This window comes from Vigna unguiculata, chromosome 8 (assembly GCF_037176805.1).
Source record: "Vigna unguiculata cultivar grain cowpea cultivar isolate G323 ecotype 2 chromosome 8, ASM3717680v1, whole genome shotgun sequence".
NCBI classification, from domain to species: Eukaryota; Viridiplantae; Streptophyta; class Magnoliopsida; order Fabales; family Fabaceae; genus Vigna; species Vigna unguiculata.
This window is the reverse complement of record NC_140799.1, coordinates 11,871,170-11,885,954: the sequence shown is the minus strand read 5'-3', so window position 1 is coordinate 11,885,954 and position 14,785 is coordinate 11,871,170. Positions and strand designations below refer to the sequence as shown.

At 31.8% G+C, this 14,785-nt stretch overlaps 1 pseudogene across 1 annotated transcript; it reads right to left on the bottom strand.

Annotated features, from left to right (window-relative positions):
- Nucleotides 1-501: 501 nt before the first annotated feature.
- LOC114193423 (LEAF RUST 10 DISEASE-RESISTANCE LOCUS RECEPTOR-LIKE PROTEIN KINASE-like 2.4) lies at nucleotides 502-14,748 on the bottom strand (annotated as a pseudogene). Its single transcript, XR_014984019.1, has 4 exons — nucleotides 13,927-14,748; nucleotides 13,158-13,191; nucleotides 2,950-2,973; nucleotides 502-1,871 (listed from the first exon to the last, which is right to left on the bottom strand). The product of XR_014984019.1 is annotated as an LEAF RUST 10 DISEASE-RESISTANCE LOCUS RECEPTOR-LIKE PROTEIN KINASE-like 2.4 (transcript).
- Nucleotides 14,749-14,785: the final 37 nt, after the last annotated feature.

The following is a 14,785-nucleotide window of genomic DNA, read 5'->3' as shown; positions in this document are numbered from 1 at the left end:
AATTTTTTTTATTCATAATAGTGACTATTTTATTACCCAAAAATTGGTATTCAAATTGGTCACTATTATTAGAAAAGTAATAAATGGTGAACAAATTTAATGACTAAAAGATGTAGTCAAAATCTTAGTAGCTAATGTGAATGACTAAAAGAATATTGGATGTAGCCAAAATTGGTCTCTAATAGTGACCAGTTTAAAGTCCAATATTTTTGATAGTCAAAACCTTGTTAGCTAATGAATAACCAATTTATAGACCAATTCACTATAGTGACTAATTTAAAGACCAATTTAGAAACTATTTTAGTTACCGGTAAGTTTTAGTTTATAAATTATATATATATATATATATATATATATATATTAAAACTATTCTCAAGTATAATTATTCACTTAAAAAAATGTCTAGCTTTTCTAAGTTTTAGTTAGTATTTTTTTTTTGAAAGAGAATCCAATCACCAAATTGGTCACGAATTTAGGAAAATAAGTTTAGTCACTAATAGTGATTAATATTTTTTGTCATTAAAATTTGTCACTATGTAAACATTATAGAAGAAAAATGTTCAAGTCAAATAAGTTGGATGCAAATAAATAATTAATATACATTATCAAAAACTTTCATTTAGTGGAGTATTAGTCACGGTCTCCATGGAAACTTGAAGAACTAACAAAGTCAGAAACTGTTGTTTGGTTAAAGCTTGTTCTTTGACCATCTTCCAATGTTTCATGAGGATATAGAGAAGGTTTTGGAGGTATTTTCAAGTTTTCAATGTCCTCTTCAAGCATTTCCACTACTTTATTCATGGAAGGACGATCATTTGGTTTCAATTGTATGCACCAAAGTGAAACTATGATCATCTTTTTTGCTATTTTGTTCTCATCATCTATGGCATCTTCCATTTCAATATCTTTCCCTTTGTCAAGTTGTTCATAAATCCAAAAGGGAAAGTAAAGTTGACTTGAATGCTCTACATTGGGGTTTAGGTTTTTCCTCCTACTTGCTATCTCCATTAGAAACATTCCAAAGCTATAAACATCAGACTTATGTGATATTCTTCCAATGTTTTTATAAAATAATTCTGGAGCCATGTACCCGATTGTTCCTCTTGCTGCTGTCATAGTCATAACACTTTTGTCTGTTGAATATAGTTTTGCCAATCCAAAGTCAGAAATCTTTGGGGTAAATTTTGCATCAAGTAGAATGTTGTGGGGCTTGATGTCAAAATGCAAAATTTGCATCTCACATCCATGATGTAGATATGAAATTCCTTGTGCTACTCCAATTGCTATATCATGTATTGTGTCATAGGTTAAATGTATATTTCCTTCTTTAGAAAATATAAATTTGTCAAGAGATCCATTGGGCATGAACTCATAAACAAGGGCACGTTTTGAGCCCTCAGCACAATATCCAATTAAATGCACTACATTTTGATGATGTATTCTTCCAATTGTTGCAACTTCATTGATAAAGTCTTGTCCATTACCTTTTGATTTTCGTAATACTTTTATGGCAACCCAAGGTCCACTACGCAACTTTCCCTTAAATACAGATCCATAACCTCCTTCTCCCAATTTTTCATTGAAACCTCTGGTCATCTTCTTAATCTCCTTATATGAGTATCGAATAGGAATTAAGCTATTTTGCTCTAAATAATTTTCGATATTTTCATACAGAGACAAATGTCTTCTTCTCCATTTGTATACCAAAAGAACAATAAACAATATCATGCCACCAAAATATCTAACTATGAAGTATGGTATAACATAGTGTCCCAAGCTAACGAATCCTGGTTCATACCGATTTTCATCATCGTCTTCATCTAAATTAATAAAAACATATTGATTTGGTCTAAATATTACCTTAGCCAATCCTGCGAATTAATAACAAATCTTATCAGGTTGTAATAAAAAACAAATATTGATACATTTTTTAAGATAAAAAAGTAAAGTTAAATTACTCTTTTGGTCCCTCTATTTGTCATGAAATTTCGGTTTGCTCCTCAAGTTTTTTGTTGTCTCAATTTGGTCCTCATTTTCTTAAAAATGACTCAATTTGGTCCTCACCATTAACTTTGATCAGACGGTGTTAAAGTCAACGCCACGTGTCAATTTCTGATTTTTTTGAATTTTTTGAATATTTTTTGAATATTTTATTTTTTACACGTGTCACTTCACAGTTGTGCCGGCACAGCTATGAAGTGACACGTGTAAAAAATTTAAAAAATTCAAAAAAAAAAAAACCAAAAATGGACACGTGGCGTTGACTTTAACACCTTCTGATCAAACTGTGAAGTTAAATTTCATGACAAATAGAGGGACCAAAAGAATAATTTAACCAAAAAGTAACAACTTATTAATTTTTATTTATTAACATAATATAAAATACTTAAATTTTTATATTATTTATGTTTTTATTAATATTATTATTTTTATTACCATATTAATAAAACATATTAAGTTGTTCACGTATTTCAATAGAAAAAAAGAGCGATGACTCGCTTACCACATATACACATTGCTATTTTTAAAAGTATATTAGAAGTGTTCATGAGTCAAAGGATAGATGTCATCATAATAAAAAGTTAATAATAGTGCAAAACTATTATAGAACTATTTTGGAAAGAATCGTACAAATAATCTTAGTTATATTTGGACAATTTTTTTTGTAAGTATTTTTTTATAAACGAAAAACAGAAAGATAAAGTTGAATCTATAAATTAGAAATAAAAGTTTTAAAAAGTTATATAAAATAAGGACTAAAAATTAGTTATATATATATATATATATATATATATATTTTCAAAAAAATTATATTTATAAAGAAACTTATTCCATCATACCTATTATTTATAACATATAGAAATAGAGGATGGAACCTGTGATAGGGACAAAGTAAACTCTTTCCTTTTTACTTAAACAATATGTACATATGTAAATAGAGGAACTCACCTTTTAGGATACTAAAAATAGCCGCTGCAAAATAAAAGTACAAAATCTTTGAGTTAATGAATAGTATGAAAACTTAAAAGTAAAATATTCTTTTATATAAAGTATAAAGATAAACAGTAATGCAAAATCTAGGAAATTTGATGTTTTACTCATTTTTTGAATTATGTTATATATTGTTTAAATTTGTTAGATGCGTAATCCACACACTTGTTTGAAATAATTATTAATGTGTACGAATATATATATATATATATATATATATATATATATATATATATATATATATATATATTCATGTATTTTATATTGAGGAATAGTATTGACATTAATCATCTTATTTACGTAGTATACAGGAAACTTTTTTAATAATAATTAATTTTAATTATAAAAAATTGTTAATTCTTATAGTGATTTGTTTAAATATTAATTTATAAAATAAAAAATTATTGATTACTGAATAGTGATTATTATGAATAAAAAATTAAAATTGGTTAATAATTGATTAGAGACTAACTCTCTTTTTTGTCAAAACCTTGATAGTTAATGTTTAATGATCAATTTATAAACTAATTCTTTAATAATAAAAATATTGATAACTAAATTTTAAAGATCAATTATAATTTTTTATTTATAATAATATTTATTTTAGGAAACAATATTTTTTTATTTTGTAAATATGGATTTACTTATATTTTAAACTTAATAAAAAAAGTTTAAATATGTCTTTTTCACAATTTTAACTCCCTTTGTTTTCTTTATTACATTAAAAAAATATTTTGTTGTTACATAATTTGCAAAATGTTATTTTTATCCTTCTTCGTAGACGCTTATGGTGATTTTGGTTTTCCTAATCACTAAAATTTTAAACTGTCTAAATTTAAATTTTAAAAACGGTTTTCGTCTAAACTGACTATAAAACAAGGCATGTTAAATTTGTAGGAAATAAAATAGTTAATTGGCTGAAGATTAGTTTTTAGGTTCCAAAGATAATTTGGTTTGGAAATGATCTTGGGGTTTAAGGATTTTTAGTCAGCTGCTTTCAATTTTTCTTTTGCTTTACTTTTCTCCCACCATCTTCTTTCTGCTTCCATTATATATAAATTTTGTCTAAATTTTGAGCTGCAATCGGAAACGGGCCTCCATATCTCAATAGGCCTTTTACCTTATTTTTCTTGTTCACTATTATTAGATAATATTACATTAACATTTTATATTATTATCATATTTATATATTTATTTTGATTTTGTATTTTTAGACTTTTTATTGAGGTAAATATTAGAAGTTTTATTTTTTTTCACGTATCATTATTTTTGTTTCATTATTAAAAGCCTATATCTCATTTGATATTTCTAATAGTCTATCATGATTTAACAGATTTATGTGCAAGTGAATGTTAAAAGTCTCACTCTACCTCTCTTTGCTTATTAGTAGGCTCACCTAATTAGACAAGCAGACAAGTGTGAGCCCCAATTCTCTTCTTCTCAGGAAAGTCCCTTTTATTTTTAAAATCTTGTACTCTCAAAATCTCCCATTTTTCTCTTCCAAATTCCTAATTAAAATTTCATCTTTTTGAAGAACCAACCTCACAAATGTGATCTACGCTAAGGATCCTATGATAATGTTAATTTTTACCATTATCTAAGTCTTATTTTATTAACAAAATCAACTCTTCCATATCTTTTAACCTATTTAATCCTCAATTTTATCTTATTTTTGCAAATAAATTCATTTTGAGTTACATTGATCTAATTTACCACTAATCCCCAAATTTTGTATCTTTTTATAGATTGAAAGCTTTGTTCCAAAAACCTAGTCAAGTGAGTGAGCTTGAGCAACAAGAAGAAGTTTAAAATCATGAAAATATGGAAGAAATAGCCATCGCCTAGCGAATCACAACTAGTTCTAGGCGTCAATCATTCCAAGGAATCACTGCCTGGCGGCACCAGGAGACCGTCGGGCTGCCAGGCGGCTCACGACACAAATTCCTTCTCTTTTTTGCTGATGTGGAAAGTTGACCCTATTTCTTTGTGTTTTCACGAGGGAAACTCATCTTGGGCGTTTTGGAGCTCGAACAACATGATTTGGAACGCTTTAAGGACTGCTAGGGCTTGTGGGAACTTTCCCATCTTCAACTTTGTATCTCCTTCCTCTTCCACCTTCATTTTGTAAGCTTATGCTCTCCATGATAATGGAGAGCGAAACTATTTTGTTAGGGGTAGATGTAGCCATTAAACTCCCATGCATTTGTGAATGTTTTGAATATATATATATATATATATATGCTTCTTCCATTAATTGCTAGTATCTTTGTTTCTTTACTTAATGTTTGCTTTGTTTTGACCATTATTGTATGATATTTGGGTCATTAGGTATTGGGTAATATCTTTTGAAACCTAGGCTTGGAACAAGATACCTAATGGAACTTGTATCTAGGAATGGAACTTGACTCATTAGTTGTCTTAAAACCTATTTCGTAAAGTGGGTCTACTTATTTAGGGATTCAAGGAATTGACTCTTAATAAAGAAACCTAAGCTCATTCAACTAAGAGATTAAGGCTTTAGTAAACTTGTGGGTTGACATTAGTAACTTAATGGAGAAGAGTTGTCTGTTTTATACGCTTGAGAGTGAAGTTGGTGAAATCTAACCCCAACAATATCAATCCATTTCATTTTTAGTCTTTTCCATTTTCTAAGATTTTCAAACATCGAAGTTCACCTTTTACTTGTTTATGCAAAATTTACTTTCTTGCACAAAAGCTCAAATTATGTATTAATTCTTTATTTTATATTAGTTATTAATTACACGATTATTTAGTATACACGAGTCTTTTGGGAAACAATATCCCAGTCTTACCGGTTACTATTTGTGCGACTTGGTACACTTACTAAAGTCTTAACAAGTTTTTGGCACCGTTGTCGAGGACCCGTGTCTAATACTTGACTTTTGTGTGATTTTTAACCTATTTAGACTTTATTCTTTTGTACATATTTTACTACTTTTATAGTAAGTACATATTCATTGTTTTGGGCTAACTTGTAGTTCGAGCTTGTTGTTGTCTAGTGTATGCAGGGTAAGATCCGTACAAGGAGGACTAGGTCTTTAGAAGCACTTATTGCTGATCTTGAGATAAAGAAAACTACCCGCAGAAAAAAAAAAGTGTCACACGGCGACAACGAGCTCTAGCACAACAAGTTGCCCCTCATCCTTCTTCTTCACACAATCTTCATTCTACTTCTTAGATTCTTGACTCATCTCCAGAGGAAGAAATGGATGAAAATCTTCATGGCGATGGTAGAGGTCGTGAAAGACGCACTTTAGAAGATTATGCAGTTTTCACAAGCCCTATCAATTTCAATAGTATTGCTTGGCCAACAGTCAATGCCATCAATATGGAGATGAAGCCAACTCTCATTCACCTAGTCTAAAGTAATCAGTTCAAAGGGTGGATTTTCCTTTTATGTGCTTTTGATATCAAAACATGGTTGTGGCCATGTGGGATGAAGGAAGGGCAGTTTCTTTGGTATAATTAATTGGATATATAATTGTTGTATATACATATGATTGTGTGATATTAGCTCACCCTATTTGTTTGTGTTTGGCGATGATTGTGTACGCGGTTCACGGGAGAAGATGATATTGCAGGTGGTGCTAGTGAAGCATAGGCTCAGAGCGTGGGCTAGCTTAGGAATTTATTAGAGTTTTAATATGTTTTTGAATCAGTTGTAATCTATTAAATTATCAGACTTGAGTTTTGTAATTGGAGTTATAATTATGTTTTTTTTGTAATAAATTCTGAGGTATTAAATGTTTTAAATTTCCCGCGTTTTTGGGAAATGATGTTTTATTAAATGAAGATTATTTATATTTTCTTTATGATATTAATTAAATCTGTTATATTCGGTCGAGATGTTACAATAATTCAATGAAACATTAACCGTGCACAAGAACAAAATAATGAAATTTAATCCTAACACACTTTATTTTATCTCAGTCGCACATTTCTTACCACTTTTAAGTTATGGATCACCATTACCTTACAACCAAACATTGATTTTCACAAATCCAAATTATTTCACAAGTTGTAATAAGAAGTTGATAAAATCCCTGTGGATACGACACATGGCATTACAGTCGAAACAATGCACTTGCTGGTGTGATTGATCTCGACTGATATGTCATCAAGTTTTTGGTCCCATTGTCAGGTATTTGATTATATATTTTTGTCAAAATTTTTTGATCAATTTGGATTTGTTGTAAATTTGTTAATATATATAAAGTTAAGTTTAGCTTAGCTATTATTTTGTTGGCTTTACTTGTTCTTGGAGTTCTTGTGTAAGCAAAAAAGAAATCAGGTTGGAGATTTGTTGTTTGATCCTAAGATCGAAAGAACTGCAAGAAGAAACAATAAGGCCAAGAAGAAGAAGAAGAAACAACTAACACAAGTGAGACAACAACTTCATAGCAAACCATGGTAGAAAAGGTTGTACCACAAATAAGGTTGAAAGACTATGCTCAACATATTGGACCAAGACATTTCTCTAGCATAGTCAGACCAACTAAAGTAATTGAAATCAAACTAGGAGTGTTGTCATTTATCACAAAAAAACCAGTTTTCTTGTTTGGACAATGAAGACGCCTATAATCATTTGACTACTTTTTATGAACTCATTGACATATAGGAGTGGATAATGCAAGATGAAACCTATCTTAGAATTTTTCCCTTTTCACTAATAGGGAGGGCTAAGACATGGTTGTAATCACATCCCAATCAAAGCTTAACTAGGTGGGAGGATGCTAAGAGGAAATTTCTGACAAGATTTTTTCCTCCATATATTTACATCAATGCCAAAGTAATTTACTATCTTATCCTCATGCACTTACAATGAAGGATAAAGAGAGACAATTCACAAAACAATGGCCCTCACATATGAAATACGCCTTCTTAGAGGGAGATCATAACAAATATGTCATCCTAAGCAATTCACTTACAACAAGTGAAGAAGAACAACTGGTGAAAATTCTGGAGGCCAATCAGAAAGCTATTGGTTGGACCTTCTCTAATCTAAAAGGAATAAATCCTTCATATTATATGCATAAAGTCCTGATGGAGGAAAATTACAAGCCAATAGCTCAACCTCAAAGATGCCTTAATCCAAAAATAAAGGAAGTAGTGAGGAAGGAAGTTATAAAACTACTAGAAGTTGGTATTATTTACCCAATTTCAAATAGTAAATGATTTACTCCAGTCCAAGTTGTCCCCAAGAAATGGGGGATGAAAGTAGTTCACAATGAAAATGATGAATTGATCCCTACAAGAACTATCATGGGGTGGTGAATGTGCATTGATTATAGAAAGTTGAATCAAGCAACTAGAAAAGATCATTTTCCACCACATTTCATGGATCAAATGCTAGAAAGATCCAATAGACCAAGAAAAAATTGCATTCACTTGTCCCTTTGGATTTTTTCTTATAGAAGGATGCCCTTCGGGTTGTGCAATGCTCTAGCCACATTACAAAGATGCATGTTAGAGATCTTTGGGACTTGGTGAAAAATGTATAGAAGTTTTCATGGATGACCTTTTAATATTTGGTTCATCCTTTTAATCATGCCTACAAAATCTAAACAAAGTTTTAAAAGGATGTGAAGAAACCAACATAGTGCTTAATTGGGAAAAGTCCACCTTATGATTAAGGAAGGTATTGTGCTTGGTCATAAAATCTCTGAAAAATGGATAAAAGTTAGTCCAAATAAGGTGGACATTATATCCAAATTCCTCCTCCAACCAATGTTAAGGAAAACTTCAAGTGAATTATGCCACAACTGAAAAAGAGCTTCTAGCAATTGTATTTGGGTTGGAAAATTTCAAAGCATACTTAATTGGATCACTAATAACAATTTACATTGACCACACAACTATCGAATATCTGATGAATAAAAGTTATTCCAAGCCTAGCAGGTGGGTTTTGATGCTACAAGAGTTCAATTTGACCATCAAAGATAAAAAAGGAAGTGAAAACCTTATGGCATACCACTTATCAAGGCTAAGTAACAAATAAATCATTAATCAAGAAGGAAAGTTTTGAAGAATTTCCTGATGAGAAGCTATTTGCAATTCAGGACAGACCTTGGTCAAAATTGGCCTTGGTGGTTTACTCAGAAGATGCATATTCGGTGCAAAAAGCAAGGATATATTGTGGCACTGTCACAACTCACGTTATGGAGGTAATTAAAGTGGATCAAGAACTATAGCTAAAGTGTTGTAGTCTAGTTTTTATTGGCCAATCAATTTCAAAGATACAGTTGACTATTATAAGAGTTGTGACAAATGTCAAAGGGTAGGAGGCCTATCCAAAAGACATAAACTTCATCTCTAGGGCATAATTGCAATTTAAATCTTTGAGTGTTGGGGAATTGATTTCGTAGGGTCACTGCCAGTATCCTATTCCAATGAATACATGTTGGTGGTAGTGGGTAGAAGTTGCATCTATCAAGACAACAAATGCCAAAACCGTGATCAAATTCTTAAAAAAATTTGTCGATTTGGCTCACCAAGGGTGATAATAAGTGATTGTGGCACTCACTTTTGCAATAGGCAGTTAAAAAGGTTGTTGGAACATATGGAATAAGACACAAAATAGCAACACCTTACCACCTTCAAACTAATGGCCAAGTTGAAGTCTTCAACAGAGAATGTAAAAAAATTCTAGAGAAGACAACTACTTGTTCTAGGAAGGATTGGGCCTTGAAAATTGATGATGCACTATGGGCATACATAACTACATTCAAAACTACAACGGGCCTAACCGCCTTTCAACTTGTATTATGCCAAATCTTGTCATATGCCTATAGAGCTTGAGCACAAGGCACTCTGGGCCCTAAAGAATTTGAACTATCATCTAAAGCTTGCTAGTGAAAAAAGGAAATGTAAGATTCATGGTTTGGAAGAAATGAGACCATAAGCATATGAAGTTGCCTCTCTTTACAAGATCAAAGTGAAGACATTTCATGACAAGAGGATTATGAAGAGGGAATTTAGATAAGGGCAACCACTCCTTTTATTCAATTCAAGATTAAAACTCTTTCCAAGTAAATTGAGGACTAGGTGGTTAGGTCCATTCAGAGTGCAAGAAGTCAGCACTCAATGACAACCATAGCATCAGAACCAGCAGCCACCACTACCTTCACCATGCGTGAAACAACAAGCCGATCTCCTTGGAGTAGAGCTGGAGGGTCTCAATGCCGTCGGCAGAGGTCACGGCAGAGGCACCCGCGACTGAGAAGGCTTCACCCTCAATTTGGTGAGCGGCGGCGGAGGCTTCGTCGGATGAGAGAGTGTCGTAGTTTTTGGAGAGTACGAAGGGGTCTAACTGCGACGGAGCCTCCATTTGCGGTGGAGCAAAGGGTTGGTCCGGTGTGGGTCTGTGGAAAAATAGTGTTTTTAAAGGGTTTGAAAATTAAAGGGAGGAAGAGAAAGAGCACCTACACACGTGAACCAGAGGAGAAAAATTTGGGTTAGTATCAGCGGAAAGAGAGAGAGAGAGAGAGAGAGGAAAGAGTTGCAGAGGCGCGGAGAAGAAGAAAGGGGTTCGCGAAATTGAAACCCTAAATAAACCCTATTGCTTCGGTTCCTTTAACAACCGAAGCCATATACCCCTTTTTGGCACCGGGTCTTGTTGGACCGAGGCATATAATTCTCTTTGGCATCGGTTTTGGGCGAATCGAGGCCTATAGCTCTTTTTGGCTTCGGGTGTTAGCTGAACCGAGGCATAAAGCTTGGCTGGAATTGCAAAAATGCCACCGCGCCATTATATGCTTCGGTTTCTGGCCAACCGAGACATATAAGGCGAGGTAAAAAGGAAATTCTGCACTAGTGGCAAAAGTGTTTCTACCTCTCATACATCTCTTTATTTGGTTCATTATGATGTATATGATCCATCATTGGTTTCTACCAAAGGTGGATCCTACTATTATGTCTCTTTTATTGATCATACTTTTTATTATTTGATTTAGTTTGTAAAACATTGTTATAAGGACATTACATTTTATTCACTTTCTTCTAACTTCCACAACCATACAAAGTTTGATCTCATTTGTATTGATCATTTTTTTTTCCAGAAATGATGATGATCTTGTAAATAGTTTTGAAATCGAGAATTACAAGGATGATATAAATGCTACTAGAAATCAAGATGTTTTGGTAGTTTCCCAAGTGCATCTTATGATTGTTTATCCTCCACATCCTAAGTATCCTCCATGTGTTTTTAAGTCCACCAAATCACCATGTTTTGTTTATTCTTTTTATTCTTCTTCCTTTTTCTTCCTACTTAACCATAATTGATAGTTTGTTTGAGACCTTGGCAAGAGGTTTTCCCTAATCTACTTTGGCAACAAGTTATGAAACAGGAACTTTCACCTTTATATAAAATTGCTACCATGTACTTGATATACCATCCTCTCAGAAAATAAGTCATTGGCCCTTGGTGGGTTTATAAAATGAAAACAACGTTGGATTGGTTTATTGAGATTAAAATTATCATTTAGTTTTTAAGGGATTCTCTCAAGAATATGTTCTACATTATGTAGAAACCTTTGTCCCAATTGCTAAGATGACAACAATTTGTACTCTTATTATTGTTCCCTTTCTTCGTTAGTGAGATATTTTTTAGATTAATATCAAAAGTGCTTTCTTAAATGGTGATATGAGAGAGAAGGTATTCATGAAACCTCCACTAGGTTTCATAATCTAGGGGAAGTGTGTAAGTTAAGAAAAACTCTTTTCTGTCTCAAACAAGCTCCCTAAGCTTGGTTTGAGAAGGTCTCCAAAGTTTTGAATCTCTTGGGTTTTATTTTAGTAGTTGTGGCTCTACTTTGTTTATTAGTCTATTTTTCATGGTTGTATTATTCTCTCTTTATATGTTGATGACATTATAATCACTGGCGCTGATGTAGATTAAATTCTACCTTCAAATTATAGATGAAAAATTTTAAAATGAAAGATTTTGATTCTCTTTGTTATATCCTAGGGATAGAAGACTCATATTTTCCTAAAGGTCATATTTTCTCCTAATACCATTACTTTTGAGCTTAATGTTGAATATAATTCTTTTGATGGTGTCCCTCTGTGATCTCATTATGTATCTTACTATTGTTGACAATCTAATATATCTCATTATTACTCGTCCTAATATTTCTTACATTGTGTCTTATATGAGATAATATATTCCTTCTCTTACATATTTTCTTACTCAGTTTAGGGTATTATCTTTCGCTCATCACCTTCCTTATGTGATTATTCTAATGTTGATTGGGTTGGTGGCCTTTCAAATCTTAAGTCTAATATAGGATTTTTTACATCTCTTTTCTCTTAGATGAGCAAGAAACAAAATATTGTTTCCCGTTCCTCTACTAAACTTGAATATTGTGCAATGACTCTAACCTATATTGAGATAGCTTGGTTGCATTGTTTCTTTCCGACATGTGTATGTCTCTTACCAGGTCATGGCCCATGTATTGGAACAACAAGAATGTTATTCGAATTTCTCGTAATAATTCAATCTTTCATGAGGGTACAATTTCACTTGTTATCATCTCCACATGGAACCATTACAATTGGGTATCATCTTTATTTACAAAACCTCATTTGATTAATTGTTTACATTTTTTAACTGATAAATTTTTTTATATTTCGTAAATAGATTGTGAGTTTTAAGAAAATATTATATATATATATAGTTAAAGATTTTTGAACTTATTATTGAAATATTTATATTTTTATTATGTCTTGTATCTTTAGACTTCCTATACCTCTATTACTTTTCTTTTCTTTTTGAAGCTTTCTTATCTTTTTGTTTCATTGTTCTCAATTATCACTATTACCGATCTCCACAACATTTTATAACTATATAATTCGAATTAAAAATTTTGATTAAAAATCATTAAAATTCATATTTTATAAATCTTCAGAATGCACAATATTTGTGATCAATTAAACATTTGCCAGAGGGAAAAGAAATTTCAAAATGGAGTGGAAAACAATTTTAATTAGACAACCAACATAAAAAATCAAATTTAAATTAAGAGATTATAACTATATTTAAACATGAAAGATGTATATCAGGTAATATGATAGTTATGTAGATCAAAATTAGTCGTCGGAAATACGTGCCAATTCTAACATAGGTAATCCAGAGTTAGAATTCTTACCCTCTAAAGATTCCACCAGCCTCGAAGGTCTCATCTCTATTCAGCCAAAAAAGAAAGAGAGTATCAATATCAGAGAATCACAGCACAACAATGAAGACTTTTTTTTCTTATCAATAAAAAATAAAATTTAATTAAGTAGAGCATTTGAAGGTGCTCTAACCCTTATAAAAAAACACAACAATGAAGACTACTTACATAATTTCACGAAGGTTATTATGTTCATACGGTCTAAATGCTTTTATTTCTTTTCAAAACCAAAATATGTTTTCCATGAGTTGATGCATATATAATGTAGGTAGACTATAAAAAACTGATAAATTAGTTTTTGTTTAAAAACGTTTAATTTATAGAGTGACACTTTATGGATAATATGCAAGGTAATCAATAAACATACACTTTTGAAACTCATTTTTAATAGATAAAAGGCGGCTTTAGTCATATAAATATATTAAAATTAAAAAGATTGTTTTTTTTATGTATGAATTTATATATGTGAAAAAACAAATTGATTTTCATTGGTTTTAATTAAAATATAATGAACAATAAAATTGTCATACTTATAATAATATTTTAATTATTAAAATATGGAAACAAGTGACTAAAACAACATAACAATACAATACAACTATGACATAAATTAAATAAAAAAGTATTAAACAATTCAAATGAAAAATATAAAAATTTTGAAAATTAAAAAATTAATTAAAAATATTCTAATTTAGTAAAGGTTTAAATTTAATTAAAATTATGAACAGAAAACCTGCCTTACTTTCGCATACAAGCATGTCATCGAAGAATTGAAATAGCAGCATCTATTCTCAAAAAATCCCCCATCAGGCCACGAAACCTCAAATCCATAGAGTAGCGCTGTGTGCATCATGGCGTAGGAATAATTATTTTTGTCGAAACCCCACCACGATGTGGGAGCAACCAGCTTTACATCACAACCAACTTCTAAGTCCTCTGCTAATAGGTCACCAGCCATAGCGTATGTGTAACTTTTGGAGTCCCAATTCAGGCATCCACCAGTATCCACGTACTTTCGGTTACCACTCACTCCATGGTTACAACTCAAAAACACTATATGTTCGACCGAAAAATAATACGTATACCCCAGGATGTTGGGGTAAGAATAATCAGAGAAATTGTAGGAAGACAAGGAATATCGAGGAAGGGAGGAGCAGTTTGTTTGTTGAAGTCCAGGATCCACCACTCTGATTGTAAAATTATTGTAGTTGATGGCCTCCACATGAAATCTTCCAGAGAACAAAGATAAGAGCGTTATATTGTTTTCACAAGATAGCTCAAACAGACCGCACCCTTCTGGGTCTCCTTTCAATCGGAATGGATAAGATATGTTCCTGATTTTCCCACATGAAGATATGTTGGTGATTTTGCCACAGGGGGAGCAACCATCTTCTCCGTCTATTTGGTGCAGTAGAAACACCAACACCGTCACTGCTATCTCTCTCCACATCATCACCCCTAACTCTTTTCTTTCTCAGCTTCTACTGCCAACAGAGTTAGAAGCTCATATTTAAAGCCAAATTTAACATGTAAGGCCTATTTTGCAAAAACTATGATGGAAGTTCTTTTCTTAGAGTCAAATTTGTACTAACTCATAAATT